Genomic DNA, 18,402 nt, shown 5'->3' on the forward strand with positions numbered 1-18,402 from the left:
AGATGCTCTACACTTGCATTTTTCTGAAGTCTTCACAAGTGAGGAAGTGGATAACCTCCAGGAGGTAAACGAGACTACTAAGGAGGTACTGAGGGATTTGGAAATTGTAGAGGGAGAAGAGCTGCTCAGATTAAATAGGCTGAAATCAAACAAATCACCAGGTCCAGATAATGTTTACCCTCAAGTTCTTAAGGAGGCTAGCAAGTACAGATATAAACCCTTGACACATATTTTTAGATTCCGAAGGACTGGAAAATAGCAAATATTATCCCGTTACATTAAAAAGGGTGACAGGGCAGATCCAAGCAACTATAGGCCAGTAAGCTTAACATGCATCACAGGAAAATTAATGGAAGGAATTATTAAGGATAAGATTGAGCAACACCTGGCAAGAACAGGAGTTATTAGGAACAGTCAGCATGGGTTCAGAAGAGGGAGATCGTGTTTTACTAACATGCTGGAATTCTATGAGGAAACAAGAAAAGGAAACAACCAGAGCAGAGCTTATGAGATTATTTATCTTGACTTTCAGAAAGCATTTGATAAGGCGCCACATGAAAGGTTGGGCATCAAACTTAACGCAGTGGGAGTTCAGGGTGATGTTTAGATGGATGCAGAATTGGCTTAGACACAGGAGGGTGATGGTGTGAGGAACCTTCTCAGAGTTGGTGTTCACAGGGGTCAGTGCTAGTTTTTAATATATATAAATGATTTAGATAAGAATATAAGTAACAAGCTGGTTAAGTTTGCAGACGATACCAAGATAGGTGGATTAGCAGATAATTTGGTATCAGTTATATCATTATAGAAGGACTTGGACAGCATACAGGCTTGGGCAGATTTGTGGCAGATGAAATTTAATGTTAGTAAATGTAAAGTATTCCACATAGGAAGTAAAAATATGAGGTTTGAATACACAATGGGAGGTCTGAAAATCAGGTGGCAGTGAGATAAATGCTGTTGATACACAAGGTGCACAGTATTAGGACGGGCATATGTGGGGCACAAAAATGTTTTCCATTTTATCCTAATGTAGGAGGAGAACGAACATCTCAGCTGGGAAGGAGAACAGTTTTTTAGCTAGATGGGAAGCCTGAGTGGAACACCAGTTGGATTGGCCAGCGGTACAGGAGTCATCTCCAATACACCAGGTGGCAGTGGTCCTCATATGGCAGCCCAATTGGGATGCCCACAGGGTTCCTGGGAGTTGGAGTCTGAAACTGCAGCCCTCTCAGGGTCTCCGGGTGCAGATGGAGGGCACTGTCAGGTGAGAGCCTCCCTACTTTCTTTATTGCCTGGAGGTGCTTCCAGGGTTACACGGCACAGCACAGAAGCCATTCCCAGGTCCAGGATAAAAGGGAACCCGCTACCTCATATCAATGAGTCAGAGTTTAAGGGCAACAATCAACGGAGGATGGAAGGAGGAAGAATAGTTTTTTTTTGTGTACTGTGCATGATATTTGGAAAGGTGATTGTTTAGAAAGTTCCAAGGATAAATAAATATCTGTAATTTTATCCTAAAAATGTGTCAGGTATTAATGTGTCTTGGCTTTGGGGCTTGGTGATGCCCCCTTGTGGTTACAATACGTAGAGACATTTAATACAGAGGGACAGCATGGCGGTGCTGTGGTTAGCGCTGCTACTTTATTGCTACAGAGAGCCCTGTCACTGCTTATTGGTATTCTACACGATTTTCTAAAATTTGGGTCGGCACTCCCATTTTCTAACTCCCAACGGATTGTCCCTTCTACATTCAGGTCACTTAGATTACAATCAACTGAAACCTCAGACAGGTGACCCCCATTTAACTAATGATGTGACCCCCTAAAGCCAACTGGCTGCACCAGTGCTGATTTATTTATGGCTGTGAATACTTATGCAATAAATTACTTTATGTTTTATCACTGTAATTAATTTAGACCCCTGTGCAGATATCTGTTTTCACTTTGATATTAAAGAGTCAAAGTGAAAAACAAATTTACTCCACTGTAATTCAAGGTTGCATAAAAATAAAATGGGAAAATGTCCAAAGGAGTGAAGACTTTTTATAGCCAAGGCATATTTTATGTGCATGTGGAGAAGAACTGTATATTGTGGAGTGGTGAACATTTTTGCTGGTTTGAGGCCACCAAGGTGCCAGATGCTAGGTGGCCACCCACCCCACCCCACCTCTCCCACCTTAGAGAGGGCTATGCTGAGGCACAAAAGTGAGTAAAGTTCAATTAAGATTAATGGTTCACTGTCCATTACTAAGAATATGAGGACAATTGTGACAAACATGTAAATACTTGCTGCATGAAGTACAATAACAACAACAATATTTATTTCTATAGCACATTTTCATTCAAATGATGGAGCTCAAAGTTCTTTATAGGATGAAGAAAATAAAATTAGGCCATACTAATTAACATCGAATAGAAGTAAGGTCCGATGGCCAGGGAGGACAGAAAAAACAAAAAAAACAAAAACAAATCAAATCTGCAGGGGTTCCAAGGCCACAAGACCACCCAGCCCCCTCTAGGCATTCTACCTCACATAAACAACCTCAATCAGTCTTCAAGAACTTGAAAATGATGGTCATGGGGACTTCTGATCTTTAATCGATCAATGTAGGGACATCACGGTGCTTTGATCGGGTGGTGGTGGTGCAGATGGCCACCACAGAAAAAGAACAGCGGAGAAGTAGAGGTTAGTATGGATTGTGCAGCCACCAAGAATGATAATGATAATTAAATGCATATAAGAATATCAGGATTAAACTAAAATGAAGCTATGAGAAAGCTATTTTAAAATAATGTATTTTCAGCAGTGTTTTAAAGTGCTCCACTGTATTAGCCTAGTGAATTTCTATTGGTCAGCTATTCCAGATTTTAGCTGCATAACAGCAGGAGGCCGCCTCACCACTTCTTTTAAGTTTAGCTCTTGGAATTATAAGCAGACACTCATTTGAAGACCTAAGGTTACGATTTGGAGTGTAAGGTGAGAAGCATTCTGAAATATAAGATGGAGCAGATTATTGAAGGCTTTGTAAACCATACTATATGTCTTCAAAAATTTGTGGATAATAAAGTGCAAGGATGTTGATTGAATCCCGACCACCAACTAGGAATGTGAAGACTGGACATATAAAGTATAGTCACTAGGGGAAGTATATAGGTGAGTATAAGGGGGCCCCAGTGGTCAATGTGTTGGACGGTTAAGCCCACAGGTGCTGCTTCGATTCCCATTCCTAAGACTATGGAGAAAGTACTGCTGAACATGTAAAGGTTAGTCATCGCTAATCGGTAGTGTTGTTGAAATAATCACTCACAGCACCGACACAGATGGAGGAAGTTTAAAAATGGATGGCTGCAAACTGAACTTAACAAATTTCCACAAATGGTAGGAGGCTGTTGTGTCCATCAAGCACACTCATTGAGCTAGCAGCTTGTCACCACATTTCATTCAAATACCCTTTAAAAGAGCACGGGGTCTCCTCTTCATCACTGTGACTCAAAAGTTTTGTTCAGTTTCTTATGACTCTTTGTGTGAACAAGTGATCCCTGGCTTCCATGTTGGATTCATTTCCCCATAATCACTGATGGGAAGAGGGATGGAATTTTGTAAGTAACAGGAAAAAGTACACTGCTGTATCTCACCGCAGAAAATGCTGTACTGAGTTTAACTGTTGCCTTCCTTAGCCACAAGGTGGCCTTCCTGCCTCTTCTTGGACTTGTAACTTTATATGTTACAGTTGTAGGTGTTAGCCATACAGACTCTTCTTGATCCTGTAACACTTTGGTTTGCCACTGAATGCCTTAGTTAGCCAGTCAGTGAACTGGCTGAGCCATGCTTTCCAGTTGAACAGATTAGTCACTGGGGACCACAACACCCAGGGCCAGATTAAGAACTTTAGAGGCCAGGTCAGGTCATGTCAGGTTGGGGAGCATGCACTGGTATAGCATGTTGCTGCACCCACCACACAACGAAACAGCTCAATATCTCGATTACAACCATCATCTACCGCAACCAGGTGTTATGTGGGCATCCCCTTGGCCTGGTCCAGCCACTCGAGTCCTCAGCAATGAGTATCCTGTAAGCGGGATCAACCTCGGGGAATCGCCCCATATGGCCATAGTGCCGTAACTGAAGCTCCCTCACAGTGCAGGTAATGTGCCTCATTCAGGATTCTATGAGCAACTGCTCATTCAACACAAAGTGAAACCAACAGTACTCAAGGATTCTCTGAAGAGACACAATACCAAAGGAGTCCACTCTTCATCTCAGGTCACTGGATTCATTCCATGTCTCACAAACAGGACACACCAGGACTCTAAAGACTTGGACCTTCATCCTTTTGCATAGATATCGGGAGCGCCACACACCCCTTTTCAGCAACCTCATGACCCGCCATGCTCTCCCAATCCGTTTACTGACTTCATAGGAAGAGTCACCAGAGACATGAATGTCACTGTGGTATAGCAGGTCCACAGCTCATGTCAAAAAGGCCACTTTTAAAATAAATAATCGCTGCACTGACGGCTTAGAGAGGGGGCTTGGTAAGTGTGGCGGATTGGTTCCCAGGGTGATTCGTGCCGGCGGTTCTCACTTAAGTGCACAGGTGAGGAGTCGGCTGCATCCATAATTGTTCCCAGGAGCTGCTGATTGCCACAGCTGATGCACATCCCCATAATATATAGTAGCGCAAGGCGGATAGCAAGGGAGGATGAAGAAGAAAAGTAAAAGAAAGAAACGGAGGTTGCAGGAAGCAGTGAGGAGAAAGCCAGAGTGTGTGAGAGATAGAAAGCAAGCGAGCAAGCAAGCGCTCGTAGGCAGCTGGACAGTGAGCCCTAGCGGGGTGTTTGTGCGACACCTAGGGCAGTTGGTAATGATTGCTCCCGCTGAGCATTCTGTGAGGAGCGGGAGTGACCAGAAGGAGGGCGGTTCGCCGTGGAAGATAGCGGGAGTCGGGAGCCTTGGAAGGTGGATTCCCCAACGTGAGCGTCCTGGCCGTTGAGGGAAGCCAAGTCTTGATCTGGAGAGTGTGGAACTGAAGCCAGGGATCACAAAGCCTCCAGACAAGTCAAGTGGACAGAAGGTCAGCTGCAGTTAGGGCGACTCCCCTGTTGAGAATCCTGATGGGAGAAGCAGGGGAGCCGCCAGGTAAAAGAAGGCACCAGGCTTTGTTTTTAAAGAGACTGCTTCCAGCCGTTGTTTTAACCTCGTTTTAAAGGATTTATTTATTGTTTTTATCTCCACTATTTCACCTCTGTTTTTAATGGATTATTTATTTATTTAAGGATTGTGAAGCACTGCCCTTTATTTAATTTGGACATTTTCTTTTTGTTGTTGTTTTAATAAAAGCACTTGCCACTTTTTTACACCATCCCCTTGATGTGCCTCACTGCTGAGCTCATCGGTGACATTACAGACGGTGTTGGGTTCAAGAGCTCCCTGAAGCTGCATGGAAACCTGGAGCAAACCCCCATCATCACAGTCATTGCCAAGGTAAGTAAACCTCTTGATGAGGTCGACACTTTCTCCGCAACCAGACACACTGCTGACAGCTGTGCCCAAGAGGTCATTAAAGGCCTGGCTCTTTGGTTTTTATCAGAATACTTGCAAGCCCAGACACTCAGATTCCTCGCTCAGTCTCTCAAGCGCCCCGATCAGAGCCTCCATTGACTCAGCATCATCAGCAAAGTCAAGATCAGTGAATCTCTCTCACCAACATATGCCCCACAGCTACTGGACCCCACAACCTTGCCCAACACCCAGTCCATGCAAGCATTAAACAGAGTAGAAGCAAAAACACACCCCTGACAGACCCCAGAATCAGCTGGGAAGAACACAGAGGTTCTGACTCAGTTGATCGAGCTGTCCAATGGGACATCCTGAGACTTTAGAGGCCCTAAGCACTTAAAAGATTTTGGTGGCCCCATATGTATCTAATTTAAAATATTAACAACAATAAACCGTAAAATAAAAATGCATTTTTGTAAAAGAAACAAAACTTATAGTAAGATGGAAAATATTGTTTATTTTTTGTATACTTCCACTTTATCTACATTTGAAAAGTTTTCTCTTACTTTTTTCAATTGCAAAGTCTTTGATCAGATCTTCAAAACTAGTCTTGCATAGCACATCTGCTTCTATACTTAGTACAAATAAGGTATCCAGCCTGCCTGTATCATTATTATTTTATTATATATGTGTGTGTGTGTGTGTGTAATTTTTTCATTTAATGTGGGTGCCCTATTTGTGGGACTGGGTTCAGCATCATTTGCAGTTTTGTACCATATGGTTCATATTGAATTCAGCCATGGAAAATTTCTGTCGTGCCCCCTTCCCTTGACACCCTGAGCATGTGCTTATTTTTCTTAATGGTTAATCTAGCCCTGCCTATGTTAAATTTGGTGATACATTTTCAATTAAAATATTTACTAACTTCATGAACACAATGCTTATTATTGAACCAATGACCTTGTGATTTAAAAACATCCTCACTATTTGAGGAGCCATGCTGTCAATCACAGAATAGGCAAACTCATCATCTGAATTACTAAACAAAGGCCATGAAAGTAATCATTGATCTTCAGCCATGTAGTTGAACACTTTAGCCAGTAGGGGGCATTGCAATCACTCACTGAACAGGCAGCCATGTGCTTTATACTTCAGTAAGTTTACTGTATAAGGTCACTGTCATGAGTACATCAGTTTTGTCAAGACATTAGTCATTTATTAGCACATTATATACCAGGGTTTTTTTGTTTTCTATGTATGGATTAAAAAACCCTTTTCAACGTGTCATTTGACTTTATTCTGATTTTCTGGGTTTCATCTCCTTCCGTGTCTTTTCAACTAAGAGTTTGCTATTTTTGAGCTTTCTTCCCTTGCGGTTAAGACTTTTTGTTTTGATCTGTGGCTTGTTTTCATTCCCTGTGCCTGTAATTTTTAAGCATATCAGAATTACTCCTAGGAATTACATTGAATTTGTGCTACCCCAGAGTAGAACATGAGAAATAGTTATGAAGCGTCCACACCAAGTCTCAGTGAGGGGTTCATACTTGAGAATGAATGACGTCATGATTTTATGGCACCCCTAGCTGCAAAATGGCATTCAAGAAGATGTTTTGTGGTTCCCTTAGAAACCATGATGACGCTTTGTAGTTTTCAGATACTAAACAGAAGACACACAAATATAATAATAATCATAATAATAATAATAATATTGAAATGGATGTGATTACTTTCAAATAAAAGGTTTATGACACTCTCATGAAGGGCTCTAGAGTTGTTGAAGTGGGTCACTTGTTTTACATGCTAATATATTTTATTAGGACTTGTTTGTTTTTGGATTTCCGTTTTGGCAACTCCTTTTGCCTCTTTTTTGATCTTTTGTATACCTTGTTACAAGTTTCTCTTTTTGTAAATAAATTCTCTTTTTATAAAGATTCTTTGTTGCCTATCTCTTTTCAAGCCAGGGGTTTACTGTAGTCCTCTCTGTTATATGGCATACAGTAAATTATGGCCAGGTTGAGAGCTGTTAGCTTTGTAGAGAGAAGAGCAATGAGTTAACGTGTGTTTGAGGTTTTCAAAGGGCGGAACAGAGGTCTTGTCTTGGGTTTCTTGGGTGCACTTAAGTTCATCCTTTTGGTTGACCATTGGTGCCACGTTCTGACCATCCACGTTACACACTCTTGAGTTATGGGCCTTTGTTCAAACTTGGGTGTCCAGCTCGTACCTCTGACCTCGAGTGTTACCTGGCCTATGATTGATCATCATATCAGATGAGGCATGGAGTCTGCATTCTGCAGAGGGGTCGTGTCATGCAAAATGAGACTCTTTAGCTGGCATCAGGAGCATCTGGCCTGAGATTTTAAGCCAGGACTTGTGTTTTAGCCATAGCAAAAGAATGGATATTATCAGTCTGTCCTACACTTCACACCCTCTAGTTGATGACTGGGCATGGAGTTTGTACCCACAGTACGGGTCACGTGAGGTAGAAGCATTGCTCAACATGCAGCCATGTCACCTGGAAGACAACCATTTTTGTTTAAACACTTTTCATTGTTTTATAGTATGAATTCTAGCAGTTGATATATCTCTTTAAGGGCAGTAATGGGGAATGAACTGACATCCTTGTGGTTTACAGTTAAATCCCTTAGCTACAGGTCCACTCTTTAGATCGTGCTTTTAGCACTTCACATTGTTAGGCCTGTGCTCTACAGCTGTTTCTGTTTTAGTACAATGCGAGCTCTTTCTGGTAACTTGACTCCATTATGAGCACACTAGGAAACAATAGTGGGGACCAAACAGACATCCTTGAGGTTGACAGGTGAACACCTTTATTAACAGGCCATTCTTTTCTTGTATAGAGCCACATTCTCCACATTCTTACTTACTGATTGTGATAGAACTTTACAGCTAAGCCAAACATTATTAAGCACATTTCCCAATAACCGTGCTTGCACTTTACATGCTGCATTTGATAAAACTGTCTCCATATTTTTAGTTAGTTAGTAAGGGTGTCTTGAACCAACATCCTTGTACTTTACATTCTTATTTTACTTTATGTAACAGTTTTACTGGGAAAGTATTCAGACTCCTTCATGTTTTAAACATTTTGTTATGTTGCAGCCATGGGCTAAAATCATTTAAATTCACTTTTTTCTCCCATCAAGGAACACTCAATACCCCAGAATGACAAATCTGAAATTGGATTTTAGAAACTCTTTCAAATCAATTAAAAATAAAAAACTGAAATTTCACAGTGACACAAGTATTCAGATCCTTTGCTATGACCCTTGAAGTTTGGCTCAGGTGTCCCCCCATTCTATTGATCACCATTGAGACGTTTGGAGTCCACTTGTGGTAAATTCAACTGACAGGATCTGATCAGGAAAGGCTCACACCTGTCTATAGATTAGAAGACACCACATTTGAGCAAAAACCAAGCCATGAGGATGAAGGAACTGTCTTTAAAGCTTAGAAACAGGATTGTGATTTATTGAAGGCTACAAACAATAGATTTCTGCAGCTTTGAAGGTTCTGGAAAGCTCAGTTGCATTCATTATTTGCAAAATAGAAGATAATTCACTTATTTGTGATATAAATGCACCTGACTGTGGAGGAGACAACTTGTGGTCAGTCAGTATGAACACAAAAGAACACTCTAAGCAACTCTGTGAAAAGATCATGGAAAGACATAAGTTGGGGAATGGAGAGGAGAAAATATCCATGTCACTGAATATCCAGTTAAATCAGTCAGTCGGTCATTGTGTAACCCACTTAGTCTCGAACAAGGTCACAGGGGGTGCTACAGCCTATCTCAGCCAGCATAGGGTGCAAGTCTAGAACAAACTCTAGACAGGGTACCAGCCCATTGCAGGGTGAACACACACACACACCCCAAACACACACTGGAGCCAATTTAGCATCACCAATCCAACTAACGTGCATGTCTTTGGACACTGGATGGAAACCCATAAAGACACAGGAGAACATGCAAACATCACGCAGGACGTGGCAACATAATAATAGGCTCCTTAGCCATAATACCTGACAATAATATGATACCAAGGTTAAATCTTTTGTATGAAACAATGTACTACCTTTACTTAAGATTACAAAATGTCCTTAAACGTTTAGAAACAGTGTCTCTCTGACCAAACAGTGAACTTTGTGAACTGGAGTGTCAAAGGTCTCAGTCACAATTTAAAGAGAAAAAAAAAGTATTTTCTCACCTAACAGACCTAAATACTAAGACAATATTTTTACATGAGACTCACTTAATAAATAAGAACAAGTTTTGGTTGCAAAGAGATTGGATTGGCTAAATCTTTCACTCCAGTTATACAAAGAAAACTAGAGGTGTGGGAATCTTAATACATAAAACCATTTGTATTATCAGACGTAGTACCTGATCCTGAAAGGCGATATGTCATAGTGATGGGTAATGTATTTAAAACTAAAGTAATTTTGATAAATATCTACACATCTAACATGGATGATAGAGATTTCATCCAAAATGTATTTGCATTTATTCCTAATATGAACACTCATCAAATTAAAATGGCTAGGGACTTTAATTATGTTTCAAATCCAGACCTGGATAAGTCTTCAGCTACAGTGGTGATAACATCTAATAATCCTGCCAAAATAATCACACAGCTTGTAATGGATTATAATTTATTAGGCCCAGAAAGACTTTTGAATCCAAACTCAAGAGCATATTCCTTCTTCTCATATCATAGTTACTCAAGAATTGATTATTTTTTTATAGACTAGGGGACTTTGCCGCCTGCTTGCTTCACTCAACCCACCTACGCTTAGCACCATTGTGAAGAGAGGGGCTGAATGCACCCAAGGAGACCCCTCTTAAACGGTGATACAATGGGAAACTAATACATTTTTTTTTACCTCCTCTTTGCTCGATCAGCTGCTGGCTTGCTACTGCTGCCATGCCGTGTGATCTGCATCTCATGCAGCGCTTCAAACATTTAAAAGCCTGTACAGCAGCTCTCCTTTTGTCTCACTGCCTTGTCTCTCTTCTCCCTCAGACATCCTCAAACACTATTTGATCTCTTTTCGCTGTTCCGTTATTTCACCGAGTAATATTTTCCGTTTGTTTGCGCTAATGCGGTCATTACTATCATTTTTTTGAGACTTTCGAATTTTCCTACTTTTATTATCTTTAACCTGCTCTGACATGTGTATCATGCTAATGTGTTTGAATTCTTTATGACGTTCTTCTTTGTCATCTACACTTTGTCTTTTTCCGGCCCTGGGTGTGGTTAAATCTCTTGGCACAAAGTCTAGTCTTGCGGGACATGAAAGTGTCTTTTGTCTTTCTGAGAAGGTCATGTCTTGTCTCCCAGAACAGGTCTCATCTCGTCCCAAGTTTTTTTTTATATAATAGAGAGATAATAATTTATTGGTCACTATCATCTCTTGTAAGTACAACACTATTGTTATATCTGATCATGCCCTTCTGATCATGGAGCTTAAATCACTATGCCCTACACACTCACTTCTTAGCTGGCATCTTAACCTGAAACATGCGACTTTTGAGAAAATTAGGTTTCCAACAAGACAACAACCCCAAGCATAAAGACAAACACACAGAGCTGAGCAGTTTAGCAAAGAAGAAGAAGAAGAAGAAGAAGAAGAAGAAGAAGAAGAATGGGGAAAACTGCCAGAGCTGATAGACAAAGAGAGACTTTAGTACAGACTCAAGCCAGTCATCTCCTAAACACTGACTTGAAGGGGTGAATACTTAAATAATCACTCATTTTATGTTTTAAATTTGTAATTAATTTCAACCACTTTGCAGATATCTGTTTTCACTTTGACATTAAAAAGCCATTTTCTGTTGATCAGTGTCAAAAACCCAGATGAAACTGATTATGATTCAGTGCTGTAAAACAATAAAATCTGGAAAGATCTAAGAGGGTGCATACTTTATTAGACACTGTAGCACATTAACCTGTCAGCCTTATCCAACTAGTCCACACTAAACTACAGGGGTGCTGAGTGCTTTTTCTTCTTGTCATTTCCGGATTATCATTATTTTGTTGATTTTCCAGCTTCAGCTTGCTCTTTAAAATAATAATCCTTGCCCCCCAGGTAGGTTGCACTCTGTCTTTCCATATGGGCAGTGGCTTGTGGTCCCAGACTGACCTTCTGCCTAGCTGCTATTTCACCTCATTGAAAAGGTTATTAGGATCCACAGCCAGAGGGAAGGATTACAAATTAGGCACGCAATCTTCTTCATCACCACTGCATGCTTAAATTAGTACTCAATTTAATCTGAGTCGTGTACTGCACAGGAAAATGATTGTGTTTGACAGAGTAATAACTGTGAGCACACTTGAGACACACTGCCTTATAATTACTGGACTTAGGTTTAGTTCCTTTGGTGTGGAATTTGAGAGTTCTCCCCATGTTTGTGTGGGTTGTGTCTTAAAATGCAAAGGCATCTTTATTCCATCTTGTCCTTGAGTGGGAGAGGATGAGAGCATGAGTATGCATGTGTTATCCTTGTCTTACACTCACTGCTGCCAGAATCAGTTCCACACCAGTTAAATTAAATTGAAGGTCTCCATTCATACTTAAAAGATATTAACCATGCTCTCTAGTTGTTGGACAGCTGTAGTTTTCACAGTTCTGACTGCTTTATCTTTACCATGGATGTCATTTCTCTGCACACAGTTATTCCTCGCAATGAAGGTCTTGTTGCCTTCAGTCAGGCATTCAACAGATATCCAGTCCAGAATCCCTCCAGGAGCACTCTCAACAGACTGGCCAAGCTGGTTCGTACCCTCAATGTCTGATATCTTTTTTTCACCTGGTCAGTACAGCTGCATTGGGTACTAGAATGGGACCTAGATATGCCAACATCTTCATCGGCTGGGTGGAGGAGCATTTCTTTTCTTGCTAACTAGGCTTTCTACTGGATGTGTACAAACAAGATTCCAACAACTCTGCAGTGATGAGACTGACATCTGTAATGAAGCACTCAGAATGAGAAGTTTCCTCATTGATAGATATTGTAGACAACGCCTTCAATCAAGCCAGGAGTAGATCTTGTAACATCTACTCTAAGAACCCAATAATGAAACCCACATCCCAATGGTCCTTGCTTTTTACCCTAATACTTTATCTTTCCTACGGGTCATCAAACAAAAGTTCCCCATTTTGCAGACTGATCCTTCCACATGAGCCTTTTTTTTTTCCTAACCCTGCCTTGATCTCCTTCTATCGAACACCTAACCTACGTAAATTTCTCATCCGCAGCTCACTTCATAGAGGAGAGCCACATTCCTCACCAGGCACTTTGAGCTGTAACAGGAGCCACTGTGTCACTTACAAATATGTCACTGACAATACCCTTGTATCTAGTCCTTCTTGTAAATTCAATATTAAACTGAACCTTGTGCCAATCGAAAAATCTTATTGCAGGAAGTGTCCATCCATTTACAGAGGTGAACCAGAGAAGACGGCTAGCAAAGTCAGAATGCATGTTTGCAAAGTTAAGATCAAAGACCTCACAAAGCCTATTGTAGATCACTTCACATTCCTTGATCATAGATATAGCGATCTGTCCATTTCTGTTCTTTCACGGGGCTTCAAAGAAAAACAAAAGAAGCTGAGCTCATTCTCAGCTTGGAATCACAAATTTCTTAATGACCAACTAACTTTTTAATCTCTCCTTTCATCATCTTTAATGGCAGCTTTTACTCCCCTTCTCTCACCTCTTCATCTTTCATCTGCCATGGCTTTGTTCCCTGTCCTATATATGTTGCTTGCATTTTCTTTTTCAGTTGCACATCTGATGAAGGCTTTATAGTCAAAACATTGTGTCTTTAACCTTCTTTCATTTTCAGTGTGGATATAACCTTTAATAATAATAATTCTTTGCATTTATATAGCGCTTTTCTCACTACTCAAAGCACTCAGCAGTTGCAGGTAAAGGGCCTTGCTCAAGTGCCCAACAGAGCAGATTTACAGGATTCGAACCGGCAACCTTCCGATTGCCAGAGCAGATCCCTAGCCTCAGAGCCACCTCTCCGCCTTTAAAAATTTTTTCATTTGCAAATGCATGATGACACAGCCCTACACTAACTCCTAGTTAAATTAGGACATGAGAAAGTGAATGGATGGAATAGCGACTGTCACTCTGTGCTTGAGTGTTGATTGCTGTAAAGTGGTGCCCCATCCAGAGGTGGTTCATGATGCTGCCAGGGTGGGATCCAGTTCATTGTCACCTTACTTTTGGAAACACAGGCTCAGGAAAAGAGTGTATTGATGTTTTATTTGTTATTTAATTTGATTGTAATACAATTCAGCTTAATATTTTTAAATTTACAAGTTAAATAAGTAAAGTGTTACACAAGAGGAAAAGCTGTGGCTGATGAATTACTGTTCTCCCCTAGCAGACTAATCAAATTGACACAGCAGCGCGACCTCTAGTGGCTGCTCACGGCTGCATGTGACGCGCTCAGGAGGAGCCGTCAGCAGCCGCTCAGGGACAGGGCGCGGGGCGCTTGCGCACTGCTGTCTGGTGGTTGGGACAAGCTGCGCGTGTCGGGTTGCGGTTGCCTTGGCTGTAGCGCTTGGGGGGGGAGACAGCGAGAGAGAGAGAGAGAGAGAGAGAGAGAGAGAGAGTGTGTGTGTGTGTGTGAGAGACTGGCTGACTGAACGAGCAGGCTCGTAAGCGAAAGCGAATGCACGGAGCTTTTAACCGGGATTTAAAGGACAGAATCTGAAGCCACTGAGCGCAAAATTTTAATAAAAACCCAAACATTCCAAAACGTCGAAGACGCTAGGTCGCCTCGCAGGTAAGAGACCGGTGAAAGTTTATAAATGAAGCTTTTGCTCAACTTGTTTCATAGCAGTTGGTAGTGTGGGGAGCTGGCATGTTGACTGTCGCCAGCTGGACGTCGGACTGGTGGTTATAGAAGGGTCGGCTCGTTTCTCTGGCTCATCGTTTTTTCTTTCACTGGAATAGGTTGTATTCTGGACACGCTGTCGCGGTTTTTCTAACCACATTTTATAATTACACGATAAAGAAGTCTTTCCTGATCTGTCCTATCCGAAGACCTGTGCGCACGCTCCTCGATCACGAATGTCGGAGTTTGTAGTTTTTTGCCATCCAGGTGTGTCATTGCTCCTTACGGCTCCCGTACCTTCACCAGAACTACATATCCCAGAAGCCCTTTGCGAGTCCAAGTTGGGAATGCTGTTGAGAGATTTTACAAAAAAAAAAAAGGGAACGGTGAGGGCTTGTGTTATGGGCAGGACCGCGACACCTTGATGGCCTATAGTGTCACCTGCTGGAGGCCTCGTAACACATTTCACGCTTTATAGACAAACTAGAAAGTCTGTGGCGTATACCGCCAGTCAACCGTAACTGTCGAACTGTAACAGTAAGCGAAGAGACCTCGAAGGTTGTCCCTGGATAGTGTTGGTATCATATTTTATTTAGACGCAGGCATTGACGTTACCGGCGTACGCTTTTTATGCCCCCTGTGTTCTATTTGTGTGTCGGCTGTGGGTTTCTACCGGCATTCCTAAGGCATATCTGTCAGATCGGTAAGAATCGTAAATTGGCCCAGGCGTCAGCGCACTTAGCTGTTAACCTGCGTCCAGTGCTGCAGTTTTTTTTCCAGATCTGTTACCAGGTTGCCGCACGGGCATAGTCCATCCATCACCGAACCACGGTCAGGTTAAAAGTGGAAGGACTGATGTGTTTTAATGTGTGTTCGGTGGTTGTTTGAAAGCTTCTACAAATTCCAAATATGATTACTTTTTATAGTATAGGGGAATGGAGGAGGCGGAGAATAGTTTAGCTGTAAAGCAGGAGGAACAAGTCAATGGTATGATAACACCCACACTGGGTCAGTCTTGAGTCACCAGTCAGCCTAGCTGGGTGGTTTACTTCATATGAGTTAAAAGGTATGCAAACTCCACACAGAAGTTGGGAATTACCAGGGTTTAGGACTGGGATGATAAAAACAATGTAATAGATTTTGCCACCGTACTGATTTATTGTGAATGGTGCTAGAGCTGAAGTTGAAGATTAATATTTAACAAAGGTTTGATTTTTTTTTTTTAATATCCTGTTAGAGTTGGTATTTGCCAGTCTGCTCATTTTTTCCGCATTGCCTCACTTTTTATAATCAAAATAGACATTTGAAACATCCTTTTTGGCAACGCTGGATTTTTTTTTCACCTTATGGGAAGATATTATTTAAGAACATCAAGCATGTTAACCAGGCTGAAAAACGTGACTTCTTTTTATTTTTTGAAAGTTGGAGTGGAATACTAAGAGTAAGGTAAAGCAATCCTTTCACACTTTTAGGCCTGTGTCTGCTCAAACATCTGGAAAGGGCAGATACGTCATGACGTATCTATAGCAAATGGCTGATTACGTTAATGCATACGCTACACTAGCTCCCTGTGTTGAGTTTAAATAATTGATGCTTGCTTACAGAGTAGGTAATGGGTCAGCACCTATATATTCATGGAGACACTTGTGAGGTTGCTCTCCTCCTACTTGACCACTCAGCTATACTGATGAATGGTGTCTGGTTATGCCAGATCTCAATCCAGATGCTCTTCATGTGTGGTGGAATAAGCTGCCCCCTCCTTTTGCAATTGAGGACTCCCTCAATGTATTTGAAAGTGTTGGAGGACTCTCTTGTTTTGTGAATTTCTTTGTAATTGATAATGACTTTAATAGGTTTGTGTAACTAAAGAAGTGTTACTAGCTTACACTTTGTTCTGAGCTCTTCACTTGTGGTAATCTATTTTGTCCTGCAAAACTTGTTCTCAAGCAGTCCTCCATACTGACGTTTACTCAATTATGTTGACTACTTTCATAAGTTGCTTTGGATAAAAGCATTAGATGTACATGTAGTGTAGATATTTTGCCATCAGTGGATGATTACAGTCGTACATACAGGGGAGCAGCAAGTTGTCAAATATTGTTTCATAATGTGCTGAGTTGGTTCCTGCTTTGTTACTATTGGTGTCCGTTATCAATTGGCCATAGTTCATCAATTAACAGAGAGACATTAGTGGTTTCTATTCATATTAATCAGATTCGAACTTCTTGGGTTGTTCTGAGTGTTTAAACAAATGTGTATTTATGTATTAATTCTGTAGTATTTTGTAAAATTTATACTTGTATTTTACCTGAGAGCTCTGCTCCTGTACTCAGTTAAGGGTGCTATAAAAAAAAAAAAAGGTTTTAAAGAAATATTCATGTATGTGTTGGATTAACATGTTTAATCCACTCTAAAATGAAATTATCTATGAAGACTCCTTAATGTTAATGACTGAATTTACCACTTTGGCAATGGCAGGCATTTGATTTATGAGAGATAAACTAGCTTCTTGATCATAATTGCTTTGAAAATGTTGTGAAAATGTTTCTTTATTTCTCGTTTTGATATATTTTCAGGGCACCTTTTGTGGTGTGGATGTTGGCATGGCCACTTCTGTACTTGGTCACTGTAAGGACTTTGCCCTTTCTCCATGTGTCTGTGTGGATTTTTCAGGTTTTCTTTCTGTATTTAAGAATGGCGCCTGTTAGGTTGATAAACACTGCATGACAGTGCTCAGTGAAGGATTGGTGCTCCATCTAGAATTGATTTGCACCTTCCTGTAGTGTCATTGAGATAGGCTTCATCTCTCTTCACTGAATAGTGGAGAAGACAAATGGTTTCAAAGATTGGTGTCATTCATGAGTTGCAGGCGACCAGTTGATACTGTTTTGGTTTTGATTTTGTTTTGTGCTTTTTTTTAAAAATCTTAACTCCATAAAAGAACTTGAGGTTATTGCATTCTCTTTCACCGAGTAATAAGAATCATTGTACAGTAAGATGCGAGAAGCGTAAAACCTTTTTTAGTTTGTTTCACTTGCTTTCTGTTTCTAACATATTTTAATTGTTGCCCGAAAGCACTGGTGCTTTTTCTTTTGTCTTATTTTGAGGTTATTTATGATGCTTGTGGGTCAGCCTGGTGTACCTGCATGTGACCAACACAGGGTCACATGTTTTTGTTAAAAATATTTCCTGGTTTCACATGATTATGTACACTTTAGTTTTTGTTCAGTTGGTGGGTCAAAGTACAATGTTTTATATAGCCAACACAGAATGATTTAAATTAGACAACCAAACTTATTTTAGTCACTATGTAAATGTTATGGCCTCTTTATCAGCATAGAGTAATAATTTGTCATTTCCAGTCATCAGCACATCATCTATTGCATTCATTCATTCAGGACTTACTGAACTGTTCCTTTTTCAATAATTCAGGTAAATCCTGGTGCAAGCCAGGAAGCAGCCTATGATGGCATGCTTGTCCATTATAGATCATGGTGATGCACACAACCTGGACTAATGGTTTATTTAGTCTAAATTAATAATTCACTTAACATAGACATCTTTGAGATGTTGAAGGAAATAAGAGTACAGAGGGGGAAAAAAAAATGTGGGGATGTTGTGCAAACTTCACACAGACTGTGACCTGGCTGGGAATTCAGCACAGATCTCTGTAGGTGGTAGGACTATGACACACATACTGTATATCTTATCTAATATATGCTAACAGTCCATGTTATCTTGAACTGCCTAGCCCCAGTCAGACATGCTTGCAAGCTTTTAGTTTTATTTAATTTTTTGTGGGATTAGATAATTTATAATGTACAATCTGGATAATTGCTCATGTGGTAGTGATGTCGGCTTCATGCTGTAATTAACAGATTATACTTTGTTTCATTGCATTCTGCCAAGTACAGTATTGTTGACTGAGAGGGCAATGGGAGTTGGTCATTTATTTGTTCAGGCTCAAGGTAAGCAGTACTGTATGTTATCATTTTTCATTTGATATCAAAGTAAGGAGGTGTTGCACAGA

General features: G+C 40.8%; 1 protein-coding gene across 3 annotated transcripts in view; it reads left to right on the forward strand.

The window, feature by feature from the left end:
• The first annotated feature begins 13,863 nt into the window (after positions 1-13,863).
• sipa1l3 (signal-induced proliferation-associated 1 like 3) overlaps positions 13,864-18,402 on the forward strand; it is a 292,225-nt gene continuing 287,686 nt past the window's right edge. Inside the window, exon 1 of one of the 3 annotated variants that reach the window (XM_051933960.1) lies at positions 13,864-14,321. The gene's annotated coding sequence lies outside the window, so the exon portion shown is untranslated. The remainder of the gene's footprint in view (positions 14,322-18,402) is intronic. The other 2 variants (XM_051933955.1, XM_028796163.2) reach the window with 2 other exon arrangements.

Source organism: Erpetoichthys calabaricus, chromosome 1 (genome assembly GCF_900747795.2).
Source record: "Erpetoichthys calabaricus chromosome 1, fErpCal1.3, whole genome shotgun sequence".
Taxonomy (NCBI): Eukaryota; Metazoa; Chordata; class Cladistia; order Polypteriformes; family Polypteridae; genus Erpetoichthys; species Erpetoichthys calabaricus.